This window comes from Arvicola amphibius, chromosome 6 (assembly GCF_903992535.2).
Source record: "Arvicola amphibius chromosome 6, mArvAmp1.2, whole genome shotgun sequence".
Taxonomy (NCBI): Eukaryota; Metazoa; Chordata; class Mammalia; order Rodentia; family Cricetidae; genus Arvicola; species Arvicola amphibius.
In genome coordinates, this window is record NC_052052.2 from 114,708,735 (window position 1) to 114,725,753 (window position 17,019).

A 17,019-nucleotide genomic window follows, 5' to 3' on the forward strand; every position below is an offset into this window, starting at 1 on the left:
AGTGTTATGCCAATTGCTGTTGGAGTCAGACTTCTTCTTAGACATGAAGCTGGAGTCAAGAGGGCAGGAATGTGCTGCTCTGACCCCACAACCTCCCCCCATGGTGGCTTATTTGTAGTGTTGGCAGTGGTAACAGAAGAAACAATGATGGAGAACAAATTAAGGATTAATCTAAGAACTTCGATGTTCTCACAAGCATTCTTGGGATATGCACTCAGGAGTCACAAAAGTGGTTATAAATATTTCACAAAGTCTTGGACATTTGCAACTGCTGCTAGCAGTAAACATCAATGAATAAATGGTGGTACTAACAATTTGGTCCCTATGATTATATAGTCTTAAACATGAATTATGAAAGTACTCTAAGAATTTGAGAATACATATTCATAAAACAAACATCTTAACATTGTCATCTTCTTCATCATTATCATCAGCAGCAACCACCAGCAACATTTCATCATCATTACCACCAATCATCATTATAATCATCCACCTTATAGAAAACACAATCATCTTGTCACCATTTTCCACATAACTACCAACATCAGGATTATCAATCATCATCATCACCATTAATCATCACTACCACCAGCATCATTGCCACCATCACCACCAATCACTACCATCATCATTAATCACCATCACTGTCACCACTATCATCACCATTACCACCATCATCCCAAAATTACCAGGCACAGAACACATTTCAAGTGAGAAGATGTTAGGTATGATGATAACCAAACACTTTGATCTATAAATGAGAGAATAAAAGTGAAGTATGCATTTAGAGTGGTTAAGTCAATATTGTCCTTGGTTCTCCTTTCCTTTGTGTCGGCTCATCTCTACCTAGAGCACTTACTTTAGCTGAATGCCCCCACACAGCAAAGGGCATGTGTGCTTGTAGATTGAAATTCTTTGTAGTTTTGCTCTGGATGTGACCTCCACAAATTGATAAACTCTGAGTGCTGTCCAGAAGAATGAGCTCGATGTGGTTGCTAATCATGCGACTTTCCCTTGAACAGACTTCAAAGGGAAGCCGTGCACACCTGCAGCATACTAAATGGTCCTGCTTGGTGTGGCTGGTCCCCACATCAATTTCCACACAATGTCTGCCTTTTAGAATTCAGCCAGAAAGGAGAGAACCAAAAGTGCTCTCTTCAAAGTGTAAGTTTGGTAGACGACATACTGATCATAGTGGGGAAGAAATGCTCACCTGTAAAGCCCACCAGACAGAAACCATCCTTGTCTCATTAAATAGAATGACTGTAGTTAATGGGAGGAGGTGCTTTCATCTGGGTAACCACTACTGGTTGTTCTGGAATCTTCTCACACTGTTACTAGAGACTAAGATGTAATATCTCTCTATCTGATTTTAGTAAACCCGTGACATTAGCAATACAGCTTAAGTAAGTATAACAATTTTGTTATGTAGCTAAATATCACCTGTAACCATTATAGCTTGCTAATAATGTTTCCAGAACAAGAACTAGCATTATACTATTAATTTAGCAACCTATCAGTAAGACCATTTGAGTTTTTAAAAGCATTTTAAAGCAGTCATGAGGTTATTCTACTGATTATGGAAACCATGAAAACATGAAAAATAATAAAGTTGAGAGTCACCTCAACACCCCATCCAGAAGTTAAAAATATTTTTCTCTTCATGAATTATTTGCTGAATCTATCATTTTTCACATAAAAATTATTAGGTTTCCACCAGCAGAGGCTGGAGCAAGCGATGCAGAAAGAAGAGAATCCAGAACTGAAAACTACAGAAATAGGGGTAGCACTGTGAAAATATTTTTAAAAATCAGAAACACTTTAAAATGAATAAAACATTCTAAATAGCATTACCTAATTATCTTAATAAATATTTATTAAGTTCTACTACACAAGCAGGCAGCATACTGAGTTCATTTATAATCTAATTGAATGTTCTGTGACCCCTAATGGATTGTGCTCATTATTCTTGGCATTCAGATCAATATCTGAAGCTGTGTGAAGAGGTCAACTTTCAGTGTCTAATAATGTAGGTATTGATTGTACTGGCCCTCTTGTTTTGGAAGGGTTAAGAGTGTAGCTCTTGGAATAGTGATATTTATGCCAGTTTCTCCTGAGCCATGGAATGTCTATGACCCATAGAAATCTATTTGTTTCTTTTTCTTTTTCTTTTTAACCCAATGAAGCAAATATATTGAAACATTAATATTTTAGATAGAAGTATTTCAAGTCCTGTGAGTATAACATTTCTAGTGTCTTAGTTAGATTTTCTATTGTTTTGATAAAATACCATGGCTAAAAACAACTTGGGGAGTAAAAGTGATTGTAGTTTACAACATTCAGGTTATAGTTCATACTGATAGAAGTCAGGGAAGGAACTCAAGGTAGGAGCCTGTGGGGAAGGAACTGAAGAAGAAGCCTTGGAGTAACGCTGAGTACCAGTTTGAACCTTGTAACTTGCTCAGCCTCCTTTCTTTCATAGCTCAGGACCACCAGTCCATAGGCAGCAACATACACAGTAGACTAGGTCTTCTGCATCCATTATAGGCCAATATTATGGAGACATTTTCACAACGAAGAGTTCCTCTTCCTAAATGACTCTAGATTGCATACAGTTGACACAAAACTAATACCACAATATTGACTGATAAAATGAGTATAAATTAAGTCACCAAATGTGGTCATTTATGGCAAATCCCCAAAATACCTCCACTGGTGGCCTATGTCATGACCCTTAAATCTTACTAAAATATTTTAAATGAGTTTCTTCTGTAAAGTGAATGGTGAGATGAGGGGAAACTCTGGCTAGGAAAAGGGAAGCTGACTCCCTTACTCAAGGCAGAAATTAAAAGCAAACAGATTGAAGAACAAAGTGGAGTGATAACCTAGAGGTGAAGGCAGAACTGGAGCTCCTGAACCTAAGGCATAAGAGACAGACACAGGAACGAGAACAACCAAACAGACAAGGGAGCATCAGGAAGGTTAGTAAGGAAAGCAGTGATGGTGATAAGCAATGGGCTCATGAGGACGTTTGGACCTCATAGGTGTCAGGGCTCTTTGCCAGATGAGAGGGAAGAGTTCAAGGTTTGAGGTGAGGATAGGCTAAGCAGGAACTAGGGCAGTATGTCACCAGAACAAGAAGCACATGATAATGCACACTTGACCATGCCCCGTGTGGTATAGGAGCACAGATGAGAAGCTAGGGAAAGAAATAGGAACCATAGCTCAGTGTCCATGCTTGAGAGCCGAGAATACTGCTGTAGAGCAATGCCAACTTTCATTTCCCCTGTTGTTCTCCACTCTACCTCCAACAGCTCATCTGGGACTTGGGAAAATAAAAAAGGGGGGGGGGGCAAAAAGGCTCAGAAGCTAGGATTACCTTTGTAACATGAGATTTGAAGTTTCATTAATATCTGATAGCATGTTTCCACCCCTCTCAATTCAACCATAGATTCAGTAATAGATATTCTCACTTCTTTATCACTTCTAGAATTATTCTAATACCTAGAGTGTAGATAAGGGCAAAATGATAGGAAACAGAGACATGGGACCTAAATAATTTTTGAGAGGTCAGTCTGATATAATATTAAAATGCCAGAAAACACAGAATATAGTCTACTTGATAGTGACTCCCTGGAAACCGTGTGGACATGATTTGGAGAATCAAGTGGGTCCTCTCTGGGAAAGATGGCTGCTGTCCATGGTCCTGCCTGAAGAATGGTTTAGAGATCCAAACTAGAGGGCCAATCACAAGTTGCCATCCTTGTCTTGACACTGATGAAACAGGGACAACATTGTCACTCACACAGCCTGTCTCTCTCCGCTGAAAAATAACATCCTCATTTTCCTTTAGTTAGATGACTTCAGTACTGGCCAAAATTAGTCTTGAATAGCCATAGCAAATCAGGGTGTTGGTAGACAATGATATAAAAACATGTAAGGAGGGCTGGAAAGATGGAAAAGCACTTACTTTTCAGAGGAGCCAAATTAAGTTTACAGCACCCATGGGTGTCAGACAGCTCACAAGCACTTGTAGCTCCAGCTCTGGGAATCCAATGCCCCCTTCTGTCCTCCCTGGGTACTTCATGCACATTCATCTCTCCCGACGTAGACATACACAAACTTATAATTAGAAATGAACAAAACCTTTAAAATAATGTAGTAGAGAAACATGTGGAAGCCATACACAGCAGATTAGACCACATGTTCTAGACCCATGTAAAGCAACATTTCAATACCACTACCTACAGCAGCAAGAAAGAGTCATAACTAACCCTAGCATGATTTCTCAGATACTGCATTCTTTTATTCTACTCTGCATCACAGCTGTGAGGTGCAAAACAAAACATTAAGTATCTCCCTGAATCTATTATCTTTTTCTGCAATTTGTCAAATTTGACGAGCTTAATTGGTACACTCTCAATTATGCACACAAGCATCTGTCATCCTTTACCAAATTGCCCCGACAGTTAAAAAATTATGTAAGTATTAATTAAATAGTGGATTAATTTGGGTAAAGTTCTTTTGCTAACTAATGATATGATAGTAATTAGGTTTCAAGTAAAACACAAAACAACAAAAGCCCCACAGAGCTTGTTGGAGGTGAACTGTTGAGGAACACACATGGTAGTTTGAGCTTATCTCTGAGAAAGGTATATGGATGCACCTCTTTACAAAATCTTGTCAATTTATAATTTTATACATTCAGAAAGGATTCTTCCTAGCAAATCAAAAGCTGAGGTTATTTCCATGTGACCTGTATCCTTTCCCTTTACCTGATAAAATGTCTATCTTGTGTAACTTAAGGGAGGAAGGAGGTATGCTGGCCCATAGTTTCAGGTGATAGAGTCTATCATGGTAGGGAAGGCCTGGGGACAGAGGTGGTTTGTGACTGTTCAGAGCTGGGTGGATCAGGAAGCAGAGAAAAGGATGGAAGTGAGCTGGGAGTATACACCTCAAATCCTCCACCATTAATCACTTTCTCCAGTCCATTAGAGCCTCCCATAGCAGCAGCACCTGTTGGGAATAATATGTTCCAACGTGAGCCTGTGGGAGACATTTCACATTCAAACCACAACTCTGCATTATTTAAATATGTGTTTATGTTTGAAAACAAGACATGGAATTAATAGTTCAAGGACTTTGACTAAAATTAACATAGAGTCCTAAACATAATTAGATACAAACTTATTTCTAAATTGGTATCTAATACAATGATGCTTTTCACTTTAAAGCAATATATATTCTGTGTGTGTGTATGTGTGTGTGTGTCTTGTATACATGTTCTTCTGTATGCAGAGGTATGGATGCATGTGTATACATATCAAAAGTCATCACCAGGTTCCTTCCTCTATCACAGTTTTGAAACAGGGTCTTCATGGAACCTGGTGCTCACCAATTGGCTACAAAGGCTGGCTAGAAACCTCCAGTGATCCTTGTTTCTCTCCAGTGCTGTGATTACATGCATCCACCTCCTTGCCCAGTTTTTCACGTGGGTACTGTGGATATAGATTCAGATCCTCTTGCTTATGAAGCAAGCTCTTTGCCCACTACACCATGTCCCCAGCCCTTTAGTTCTCTGCCAAGGCTTTGGTTGGCTTTCCCTCAGTGGGATGATGTTCTTTGATCTTTACCCAAGAATATTCTCTTGCCACCACCAATGCCCAATATGTGAACAAATCTCCATCACTGGCAATTACTGAGAGCTCAGAAATTAAAGCTCCTTAAATCAAAGTTATTTCTTTGAGATTCAGTGTCTGCATGAAGACTGGTTCTTACCTCAGTGTGCCATGTTTCTTATTATGAAAATCTTAATTAGGAACAGGTGGATGTTTCTATTCCATAGAACAACCCAAATGTTGCTAAAGGAACCCCTACTCCAGGTTTGAATGTCAGGCAGGGCACAAGTTTTGCTTTCAAATGTCCTCAATTCATAACCTCAGAATAGAGACATTTTCTGAAATGTCATGAGGACACATTCAAAATACTTTAATCATGTCTGTTCTGCTTGGCCACTTGAGTTGATCTTCCAGTGTTCAATTCTAAGGTCACATTTTCATACCAGGTGGCGTGTTGGAGGAACTTTCCAAAAGAAGTCTAAAAATATTGATTCCAGTTCCCCTCTCTCAATTGGTGCTGGGCATTGATAATGTGCTGATAGAGGACCGGGGTCAGGACAAACAGAACAGCACATGGCTTTGGTAAACTCACTGTCTAGGATGGCTGGAGCTCACACTGAGATGACATCACAGGGAGTTGAGGAAAGAGCTCCATGGATAAAGTGCTTTCTGAGAAAGGATGAGGACCAGAGTCTGGGTTCCTAGCACTCATGTAAAAACTGTGCAGGAGTGATGACTACCGGCAATCTTAGCACACAAAGAAGCCCTGGGCTAGCCAGCTAGGCTATGAGCCACTACTGGTGAGCTCCAAATTCACTGAAAGACCCTGTCTGAGTAAAAAAAAAAAAAAAAAGCAAAGACCCAATGTCACTTTCAGGTCTCCACATGAACGCACTGCATATGTATGTACATATACTTGAAAACATGCATACACATATCACATACACATGTGTGGGTTAATATAGTGAAGTACTGTGGCAGAATTTGTCACAGCGCATTCTGTTATTCTATATGAAGAGCACAGAGATTTCAAAGAGGGCACTAGAGGAGCTGATTCTGGAAGAAGGGAGCGAGAAGATTTCTCTGAACAAACAATAACCAGCTGGGCTGCCACACAGCCAAAGGCATGCAGAGGAGGAAAAAAGGCACAGCTCTTAATCTTAGAGAAAGCACAGACCCCTGACAACAGAGCTCTTATGAGCCTGGAAACAAAGGAAAAGGCCCAAGGATGCTGTCAGTGGGTTGTTCAGATCTGTGAATATATCCTGGTGTCATCTCAGGTGGGTACTGAAATGTTCAAAAGCAAAGAAACTTCTAGTATAGTTGGTAGTCGGAGTGTCAGTGTGATTGTAAGATGGGAGACTCACTGTCGTAAAGGACGACCAACAGATCATAATCAACAGTACCTGGATCTGGGTCCTCCAGGAGTGAGCCCAGGTGGCCTATCTTTCCATATGAGCCCAGGCGCAGTCACACCATAGGCCATCAGACTGCTCTCACTAGCCTCTATCCATGTATCAGAGATTTACTTCTGAGAAAATAGCCTCTGGGTGGACAAGGCTTGACTAATAACCGCCAGTTTCTCTATTGGGGGTATGTATTTCCTTCTCAGCACCAACCCAAGAAAGCTACATCTACAGCTGGAAGCAGGCACGCAGGAGACTCAGCCTGTTTGGGCACAGCTGCCCCATGCTTACAGCTTCCAGTCAGGGGATAGCTGCTCCTTTTTTGTCATGTTTCCCCACTATCTCACTTCCTGGGGTCTCTCGGAGCCAAGTGATGATCTTTGTCTTCCTGCTGTAACAAGAGCTGGTTAATTGTCCCCTTCTTTTCTCATTTGCTGTGTCTTTGTTTATTTCCACAAAGGTCAGGCATGGATTGTGAGTGCCGAGTATATCTTGATCTGGAACACAGAAGAGTCGGGTGGGAGATGACTGAAATTAAACCTAAACCTTAAAACATAACTCAAATTCAGCGTCTACTGTGGATCCCTATCCCGCTGCTCACCCCACAGCTCAGTCTCCTTTGTTTCTTGTAATTGCTGATAGTGATGATTATCTGATAAAGCTGGATATGTTATCCACATTTAAAAAGAAATTCATTAATTATTTTCTTTGTATATTTGGTTTAGGGGATTGACTTTTTGGTTTTCAATAATATTTTTATTTATTCTTTGGAATTTTCATCATATATACAATGTATCTTCCTCATACCTACCATTCATGCCCCCACTCCAATTCCCCCTGGTTTGCCTCAACACACATCCCTAATTCACGTCTTATTAATATGCATCCCACTGAGTCAACTAGTGATGTCTGTAAGTGCATGGACATCCTACCAATAACATGATTACCAGGAGAAAGTGACGTTCCCTTCCCCAGTATCCATCAACTGCCAAAAACTATTCAGTTTTTGACAAGTGAGTCTTGGAATCCCCTTCCTCATCCAAGCTGAAAGTCTAACTGATCTGATCTTGTACAGATCATAAAGCAATATGTTATGCACATTTTAAAACAGATCGAATTGAGAGTCATGATGATAAACAACTAATTCACATCATGAATTTTATATCCTATCGATAACTTTTATGATCCTACTTGTAGGTGTGTACTGGAAGGAAATGAAACCAATCCGTCAAAGGGATTGCTGCTCCCCTGTCTTCACAGACTTGTTAGTTACAACAGAAGAGGCATAGAACCAATCCCAGAGTGCATCAATGACTGACTAGATAGAAATAAATAACTTGTAAAATATACATATTGTAATGTTTGCAACATTAATAAGTTTCCTGTCACTATCAACAATGGGCATGAAGAGATAAGGCATTTGTGGTGGTTAGTATCAACTGTCAATAAGATGCCTAGGGAGCAAGCCTCTGGGCACAACATGAGGAATCAGCTAAATTTAAATTAGCCTTGTCATGACCATGCCAATTGCTATGGAAAACCTATCTTAACTGTGGGAAGAATCCTAGACAGTATAAAATGGAGAGACAAGCTGAGAAGCAGCATGCATTAGTTCACTGCTTTGCTCTTGACTGTGTTTGCTGTGTGACCAGTTCTCTGTTTGTGGAGGGCTGTATGGTGAACTCTGAATGTTGTGAGTCATTGAACTCTAGATTTTGAATAGGTAAAATGGATTGGAGTTGTTTCTGAACAAACAATCCAGTCTGGAAAATAAGTCAGCCCTGGCTAGTATAACTAGTTACCATATGGAAAGTGCTTGGAAGAGTGCCTGTCCAATGATTAATGCTGGCATAGAACAAAATGTTAAAAATACCAGAAGAAATAAATGTACTAACACAGCATATACATATACACAATCATACACAGCATATACACACATACATGCAACGTGCACATACAATGAACACATATACACACAAACATACATGCAAAGAACATATAGAAAGGTCCACAATACATATAGTCATACACAACACACACAACATAAATACATTTAAACAACTCTTATAACACATACACTGACATATGTACACAACATCATGCACTCATAGCACATATACACTTACAAGACAAATATACAACACACATGGATTCTTATACACACAACACATACACACAACACACACTTAGCATACACACATGTATACAGCACAAACATCCACAAACAGCTGAGGACTGTAGCATTGACAAGATTAAATGCCACAGATATATAACCTAACCTTTTCATCTGGAAACCTCAGGACACCAAGAATATTCTCCCAGATTCCAGAGCTCCAGTTTCCAGATGCAGGGCTCTTGGCTCTACACTATGCAGGACAGTTCTTTGGGCTCTTTACCTTCTGTTTCTTTTTACAGAGTGAATAACAAGCTTTGGGAAGTAATTAAGTATAGAAATATACTTTCTTGCTTCACTTACTACATGTATTTGTATGCGGACTGGTACACCTTAACAGCCATTTAAACTGTAAGAAAATATGAAGTAGAAACAGTTGTTGACTTGATTGCTTACTCGATTCCTTTTAAGTAGGCAATGATCTCTGATGGATGCTATTGAGGTGACATTGTTTAACTCAAATTTTATGGGTTTAAATTGCTTCATTCCAACGTGTGGGTGAAGAGCAATTTAAATATGAATTTCAAGTAACTACTCACCACAAAACAGTTCGGACTGAGCTTGCAGATTGTAGCCTGTGTCAAAAAATGATGCTCCAGTCATTTTGCTCTCCTGGCAACAATCCTGTGAATTCTGAAGATTGAAGACATAATGCATAATGATGAAGACCCACGGAGATAGAGAGAATCAATATGAAACCTCATGTTTTTTAATGCAGTCTTTATCACACGAAGAAGCTGTTTTGATGAAAGGGATTGAAATTGCTTCAGCCTTGAATTGTCAAACTGAGGAAGATCTTCATTTCTCTCTCTGTGCGCTTTCAAAATTAGGAGTTTGTATTAATTACTTATGGATTGTCTTAATTAGATCTCAGATGTGATGTTCTGATGTGTTTTTACAAATGCTGCTGTGAAAAGTCTTTTTGAGGTCTACTTTAATCTTGTAAATTACTGGAAACCATGATGTCATAAAATACTTTCCCAGTTGTTGTGGCTTGAAGTCTAGCCATGAGAATAACCAGAAATAATATAATTAAATTTTAAGACTGATGGATTAATATTAAAGGCTCATTCTCTGTTTAATTTTTGTCCCATGAAAGTGATAACTCCTTCGCAGGTAGAGCTGAAGAAGTTACCTACCGAGGAAAAACTCATGCTGCCAAACAAACACTAAGCTCCTACTCTGAACTCTGTTGAGTCATATCTTGTGATGGATATTCTTGGTTGTCAACTTGACTACATCTGGAATTAACCAACACCCAAACGTCTGGGTACACCTGTGAGGGGTTTTTCTTAATTAAGTCATTTGAAGTGGTAAGACCCACCTTTAATGTGGATCTTTCTAGGTGGGAAAAGCCACCTGTAGTCTGGGTCACACCAGCTGGTGGTGGCCTAAATAAAGGTCATGGTAGATGGAAGATTTTGTTCTTTGCTTTCTGTTCAGTCAAGGCCCTTCCTTCACCGGCATTAAAACCTGCTATTTCCAGTCTCTGGCGTATACTGAAGATCACTGAGACATTCAGGCTCCTGGACTGAATGACTGCTGGATTGATATTGGTAGATGAGAGCCATAGTTGGAGTAGCTGGACCCCAACCTGTAAACTTGTTCTGTAAACCTGTGTACCTGTGTGTGAGTGAGTGTGTGTGTGTGTGTGTGTGTGTGTGTGTGTGTGTGTAGATTCATTCTATCACTTTTGTTATTCTAGAGTCCTGTCTAATAAATATCTCCTCATGATGGAAAAATCTAAATCTCATTCTCATCACGCCGTATACTTTGTCTGTCAGAGTTATGTCTGTATTGTATCTTCAATATTTTATAGGGTCCTATCCATTTGGCTTTGGTTACAATGATAAAGTACCATGACCTAGAGCAATTTGGAAAGGAAAGACTTTATTTGGCTTACTTGAATGTCCCAATCACAGTCTATCAGGAAGCAAAGTCAGAACGGGAGCTCAAGGCAAGCTTAAGTACCTGGAGGTAGGAATTAAAGCAGAAGCCATGGGAAAATGCTGCTTACTGGCTTGCTCGCCATGGCTGTTAAACCTGCTTTCTTATATAACACAGGACCAACATCCCAGGGGTCGTACCACCCATAGTGAACCATGCCCTCCCGCATCAGTCATTAACCAAAAAATAAATGCTACAGACTTGATTACAGGTCAGTCTTATTGTGGCATTTTTTTCAACTGAGGTTCCTTCTTCCCAGATGAAACTAACTTGTGTCAACCTAACAAAAACTTACCAGCAGAGCTCCTGTCATCTTTTATTTTTATGTTACTCAAAGGGAAAGAAAGGAAGAAGGAGGAGGCTTAAAGGAAGGAGACGGGCAGGGTAGCTAGACACTGCTATGTGCATAACATGAATAAAAGCAAAAACAAGGAATGTTGAACTCTCAGCCCCAAGTTGACTTAAATTCAAATCTAGGAGATAGAGAGATGATGTAGCCATTAAGAGTGCATACTGTTTTTAGAGAGAACCCAAGTTCAGTACCTAGCCCCTACACAGTGCAGCTCACAACAGCCTACAACTTCAGCTCCTGGGCATCCTATGCCCTTACATTCTTGCTTGGGTTCCTGTCTTGACCTCCCTAATATAGACTGTGATTTTGAAGTATAAATTAAACCAAGGAAATCCTTTAGTCCCCTAAGTTGCTTTCAGCCATGTTTGTCACAGTAACAGAAGTTTCAATTAACACCTTGGGCTTTTGTTTGCTGTCTCATCAGCTGGTCCCAGCTGTCTTAGCACAACCCAGTTGTGGCTACTATAACAGAAAAATGTAATTTTAATCACTTAAAAAAATTCAAATGCCTTTGTCAGTGAAAGTCTTTAAGCAACTCACTCTATATAAAATACACAAAGTCACCACAGCAGAGACATCATTGCTAGTTACAGTTACCTCCTCCTATCCATGAAGGCCAGCCTGTGTTATCAGCTTTAGCAGTAAGCGCCTTCTGAGCCCAAGTGATGCACAGCCGGACCACTTAGAAGAAAAATCCCTAGACCGCAGGAGAAAAATTGATTTTTAATGTAAAATATTTCAAGGACTATGGTGTAGCTCTGTTATAGAGAGCATGCACAAACATGCTTAAGGTAGGAGTCCCATCTCCAGTACGTCAAGCAAACAAAATAAAATATCACATAGAATACCAGTTCACTGACATTCACTGCACAACTTAGGGATGAGCTGAATTGAACTGAAGATTAAATATGTGCCATTTTCATAAGTGAATACTCTCATAAACTGAGATCAAAGTCATGCAAATATCCATACCCCCAACTATGCTTTAAATTTTCAGAACAAATTTTAAATGGCAATATGGTGGTACACTCAGAAGAAAAATTAACCAAGGCATTTGATATTTTACCCCAAAATGCTTGCACCGTGAACTGACTGGCACACACACATACAGCTTAGCAAAATTATGCCTTTTAGAAGGCAGGCTTTCCTTGCCTATGTGCATCTAAAGCCCTGAGCTGTTGAGCATTTGTTGTATAGTAGATTTTCCTGAGAAGTTGTAACCCACACATGTCAATGCACCCCATAAAGGGACTCACAATAGACCAAAATAACAATTGCACAAAAGTCCAATTGTGTGAATTGAGGAGTAGTTTATTGTGATTATTAACAGCAGTATGAGGGAGGAGTTACTTATAAGAAACAGAGATAACTCAAAATCATATATATTATCAGAAAGTCTACCTCACCAAAACAGGCGATGACTCTAAGACCTACAATCCTGAGACCTCTCTACAACTTGCAGTGTTATGCCTATGGCTATGAAACGCCCCCCGCCAAATCCTTTGAACAGGATTCTGATGTAAAGTACATGAGGGTCTTTATTTTACAAACCTGAGTTTAGAACACCCTTTTTCAGTGCCCTAGCACATTGAGAAAATTATGGCAACGAGCTCGAGGAGGAGAGAACTTTTAAAGGGGAAAAAGCTGCAAATGGGGAGTTCATGACACTTGGTCTTGGGATTGGGTAAGGAGGGCACAGGGTAAGGTAGTGTCTGAAACCACTGGTCAGTTTTTGAGTGCAGAAACTCTAACAGAGCCATAAATTACTGACAAGGTATCTTTAAGGATAGGATGCCCCACAGGAACATCTGGACATCATTAAATTTTATGGCCCTGCACCTTAATTGGTGGTTTCTTAGGTTATCTGTTCAAATTCCACTATCACAGCATATTTCTGGAGCTGAGATCATTATATGGCTTAAGATGAAGCCCTTTTTTAAAACGGAGTTTGCAGCAGGAAGCTCCACAGTCTAAAAAACTCTTTTCAACAACAAAAATTGTTAATTGTTTGTTATAATTTTTAAATTTTTGAAACTAATATAATTGCATAATCTTTCTATTCTCTTTCCTCCCTTCAACCTCTTCCATGCATCCCCCTTATGCTATTTCAAATTCATTGTCTCTTCTTCTAAATATATATACAACCTGCTCAGTCTGTACAACATTACTTGTATGTATATGATTCTAGGGCAGATCATTTGGTTTTGGATAACTGATAGGGAACAGTGGGCTCTTCCCTAGAGAAGACTATTTCTCTTACTTTCAGTATTACTTAGCTGCTTGTAGTTCTTTGTCTAAGTGAGCTTCCCCCTTCTAAACCAACGATCTCTCTTTCCACTCTTTGGCTGGTCAAGTCCTCCACCCACATAAATTGTTTGCTCATTTTTCACTGCTGGGGATAGGGGCCCCAAGAATCTCTCAAGATGCTGTTCTTGCTAGTAGGTGTCCTTCTGTTTACCTCCTCAGGCTCAAAACTCCACTTGAAGGGCTGGACTGATGACTCAGTGATGAAGAGCACTTGCTGCTCTTCCAGAGGACCTAGGCTTGATTCATGGCACCTATGTGGCCACTCATAACTGTCTGCAGCTCCAGTTCTGGAAGACACAATGCCCTCTTGTGACCTCCACTGGCTCTTCACACACATGATTCTCATACAAACAAGGCAAACACTCCTAAACACAAAACAAAACCTAAATAAATAAATCTTTTTCAAATACTCCATTTAATATTGTGATTCTCAGTGCTATTAAAATCTTTAGTTTGGAAGACCCAAACTCACTGGGCCTAGTGGGATACACCTGTAATCCCAGCACTTGGGAAGCAGAGGCATTCAGATTTCTGTGAGTGTGATGCCAGCCTGGTCTACAGAGTGAGTTCCAGGACAGCCAGAGCTACACAGTGAGACCCTATACTGAAAAAACAAACAAACAAAAAACTTGGTAAAATATAGTCTCTGTGTTAAGTTCCTAGGGTTTCTATAACAATTTTCCCCCAAGTGATAGTGAATGTTATAGTTTATATGTGCACTGTTTCTCAAAGGTTCACATGTTTAAACACTTGCTCTTCAGGTAATGTGACTCTGAGGATTAGGTATGGGGCCACAGTAGCTGAAGTGGGCCTCTGGAGGATGAGTCTTGGAAGTTGTAGCCATGCCCCATGTCTACTCTGCCTTCTTAACCCATTGATAAGTGAGGAAGTCACTGGAGGAAGTCATACATGCAATTCCCACTGCTTTAGTTTTATTTCCTATTGCTGTGATAAAATGTTCCAAATAAAAGCAATTTAGGGGAGTAAAAATATATTTCAGCTCACGGTGCTTGAGAATAACCTGTCACATTACACCTACAGTTAATGGCAATGAATTAATTCATGGATTCCAGTGTTCAGTTCACTTTCTCCATTCTTAGCAGTTTATAATCCTCTGCCTAGGGAATGGTCCACCCACAGTGGGGTGGGTCTTTCTATCTCTATCTAGGCAATCAAGATCATTCTCCATAATCATGCCTATAGGCCAATCTGATATAGTAGACAATTCATCATTGAGACTCGCTTGCCAGATGATTCTAGATTGTGCCAAACTGACATAGCTAAGCACCACTATGAGAGAATACATTGCCTTAGACAGTGAGTCAACATAACTCTTTCTTTCCATTAGTTGCCTTTGTTAGGTATTTTATGACAAGAAAATTAACTCATGAAATAATACAGATTTAGTCTCTTGTTGTAAGAAGCTGCTTGTTTGTTCTTGACTTTCCAGACTCCCAAATAACCACACCAAAACTATATTAATTAAATCACTGCTTGGCCAATCACTATAGCACATTCCTAGCAATCTCTTACATATTAAATTAACCCATTTCTATTATTTTATATTTTACCACGAGGTTTGTGGCCTACCAGCAAGGTTCCAGCTGACAGCTTGTATCTTTCCCCTCTGGCAGTTACATGGCATCTCTCTGACTCCACCTTTTTTCTTCCAGCATTCAGTTTAGTTTTCTCTGCCAAGCTCTATTCTGCTAAGCCACTGGCCTAAACAGCATCTTTATCTATTAACCAATAAAAACAACACATATACATAAGGACTTCTCACACCAGTCTTTCATTGCCCTATAAGTCAGAAGCTCCAAACCAGGATCTGAACAAGTCTGTCTCTATATAGCCCATGAGTATTCTTCAAAGCACACCTGAGGCTTTGTCTTTCGCTGAGATCCTGGGGACACCCTTTATCGCTTGACACATCACTCTAGTTTCTGCTTTCATGTGCTCATTTATTTCTTGCTAGTTCCCTTTGGATCTGATGACAACCATAACCAATCCTAATAAATAAGAAGTATGCCCACATTAAAAGAATAGTTATCTCCAAATAAAAGCATATATATTAATATATACTATATATTAAATAAAGATATATATGTATATATAAAAGAATGTATAATATATATTATATATTCCTTGTTTTAGGAGATGATGTTTAAGGTGGCCACTAGTCAATCTGCCACAACTTAAAAAAAAAGTTTATGTATTTTTGGATTAAGTAAAATAATTTAATTTCTCAAATGTTTTACTAAATGAAATATTTGAAGACATTAATTTTTTCTCCTCAATGCATATTTGTTCATCTCTATTTTTAATCTTGTCAGTGAGCTCCTATTTTAAACTTTGTGTCCCATTTCCTTTAATATCTGAATTTGTATAAAGGAGAAGGCCCTAATATTTTTGCATTCCCAGATCTCCCCTCTTCAAATCCCTTTGCAGATGTTATAGAATATTCTACTCCCATTGTCCAGTGTGGTTTCACCATGAACGCATGTGCCTGCTTAAGCAGAAATCTACCATTGTCAGTCAAGCTTCATACAAGTTGAATATGTTGCACAAATACAGAGTCAACATCTTTGACCAGTTTAAAAAAAAATAAAGATTGCAAAACTCATTGGCGTTCTGCTCATGTCAAGCAGAAACTCCCTAAGAGGACCAAAAGAGTACACCAGAGAAAATTCACAAATCTCCTTATAATCATATGTACATTTCCAAGCATCTTACAGTGAGATTTGACCCCGATTTAATGACATTCAAGGTTACTGATCTCTCCCTAGTCCTTCGCCCATATTCAGTTTAATGTGTAGTTTCCATCCCATTTCTTTAATATTATTTTCTTACAATGGTTGCTTTGGGAAAGAAGACACAAGATTCATAACTTCGTGCATAAGACTCGAAACTTATGTTTGAGTGGAAGAGAGGCAAAGACAAGCCACTTAGGAAGTTCTGCCTTTCAGGAACCGGGTAGTCTGGAAATGAAACCGCCATCCCCTACACAGAGGGACAGAGGACTCAACTGGCCTTTGAGAAAAGTAGAAAGGAGTGAGCACCAGATTCAGCTAGAGTATTGGAGGAATCTTAGCAAAAAAAAACCTTTGTTTTCCCCATTTATGAAAACCCTTGGGGTGATTTCAAATCTGAATGAAGCATCACACTTCCCCACAAAGCCTTTGCCAATATTTTCCACCAGAATTCATTGATACCATC

General features: G+C 39.4%; 1 long non-coding RNA gene across 2 annotated transcripts in view; it reads right to left on the reverse strand.

The window, feature by feature from the left end:
• Positions 1-17,019, reverse strand: part of LOC121677218 — a 132,544-nt gene that overhangs the window by 16,353 nt on the left and 99,172 nt on the right. The window contains exons 4-5 of one of the 2 annotated variants that reach the window (XR_006020840.1): positions 9,737-9,830; positions 7,337-7,521 (exon numbers count right to left, since the gene is read on the reverse strand). This is a non-coding gene — a long non-coding RNA (uncharacterized LOC121677218). Of the gene's footprint in view, positions 1-7,336; positions 7,522-9,736; positions 9,831-17,019 lie in introns of those variants that run through there. The other variant, XR_006020838.1, reaches the window with a different exon arrangement.